The sequence below is a fragment of the Cebus imitator genome, unplaced genomic scaffold, assembly GCF_001604975.1.
Source record: "Cebus imitator isolate Cc_AM_T3 unplaced genomic scaffold, Cebus_imitator-1.0 Scaffold93, whole genome shotgun sequence".
In the NCBI taxonomy this organism is placed as follows: Eukaryota; Metazoa; Chordata; class Mammalia; order Primates; family Cebidae; genus Cebus; species Cebus imitator.
In genome coordinates this window covers 6461859-6463367 of record NW_016107408.1, presented here as the reverse complement: position 1 = coordinate 6463367, position 1509 = coordinate 6461859, and positions in this window count along the sequence as shown.

Sequence of the window (1509 nt, the reverse complement as noted above, 5' to 3'; positions counted from 1 at the left end):
TTGCTAGTCTCTTCATTAGACGGCAGAAGACCAGGGATACAAAATAGCAATCAGGTCTGTGGCTGGAGGCAAACTCTTTCAGCAGGTTCCATCCGCTTCCAAAGTGTTGAAGCTAAATCCTCGTTGAATACTATATTTTAAATCTAAATTAAAAAAAAAAAAGAGAGAGAGAGAGACTGGGTGTGGTGGCTCACGCCTGTAATCCCAGTACTTTGGGAGGCTGAGGCAAGGAGGACTGCTTGAGCCCAGGAGTTTGAGCCAGCCTGGGCAACATGTCGAAACCCATCTCTACAAAAAACACAAACATTAGCCAGGCGTTGGTAGGGCTTGCTTGTCGTCCCAGCTACCTTGGGAGGCTGAGGTGGGAGGATTCCCTGAGCCACAGAGACTGAAACTGCAGTGAACTATGATTGTGCCACTGCAGTCTAGCCTGGTTGACAGAGCAATACCCTGTCTCAAAAAAACAACAAAAAAAAAGGGCCAGGCATGATGTCTCCTGTAATCCCTGCACTGCACTTTGGGAGGCTGAGGCAAGTAGATCACCTGTCAGGAGTTTGAGACCAGCCTGGCCAACATGGCAAAACCCCGTCTCTACTAAAAATACAAACATTAGCCAGGCATGACAGTAGGTGCTGTGATCCCAGCTACTCAGGAGGCTGAGGCCGGAGAATCGCTTGAACCCCGGAGATCGAGGTTGCAGTGAGCCAAGATTGTGCTACTGCACTCAAGGCTAGGCAATGACAGAGACTCCATCTCAAAAAAAAAAAAAAAGATTGTCCTTTTGTCTGTGACAGACGACGCTTATGTGTAGTGCATTACTGAGGACTGTACTTGGCCCTTCTACCAAGCATTTTAAATTCCAACTTCACAGTTGTGGTTAGTAGCACCCTTGTCAGAGAGGCCTGACTTCAGCTGTGGAATCGTTTTTCACCCTTTGAATCTGATCTAAGTCACAGGAAGGAGCGGCTGCTGGGAGATGCGTGGAATTGCTTATTGCTTCTCTTAGCTCCTGAGAGATGGAAAGAAGCCTTAGGTGCACAGTTGTTATTTCTCTGTGGGGAAGTTTCCTTAATGTTTTTATCATTTTCCTGTTGGTAAGAAAAGCTCCCAACCCACAGTCAAGATCTTCAGCACATTAGCTTTTTCAAGCACACAAGTTACCTTCTGTTAATAGTCCAAGTAGGGCGATTTGAGCCAAGAACTCAGTCATTCAAATAATTAGCGTGGCGCTAGAGGCAGAGACAGAGGCTGTGGTCAGGAGAGCTAATTCTTTTTTTTTTTGAGACGAAGTTTCGCTCTCGTTACCCAGGCTGGAGTGCAATGGCGCGATCTCGGCTCACCGCAACCTCCACCTCCTGGGTTCAGGCAATTCTCTTGCCTCAGCCTCCTGAGTAGCTGGGATTACAGGCACATGCCACCATGCCCAGCTGATTTTTTGTATTTTTAGTAGAGACGGGGTTTCACCATGTTGACCAGGATGGTCTCTTGACCTCGTGATCCACCCGCCTC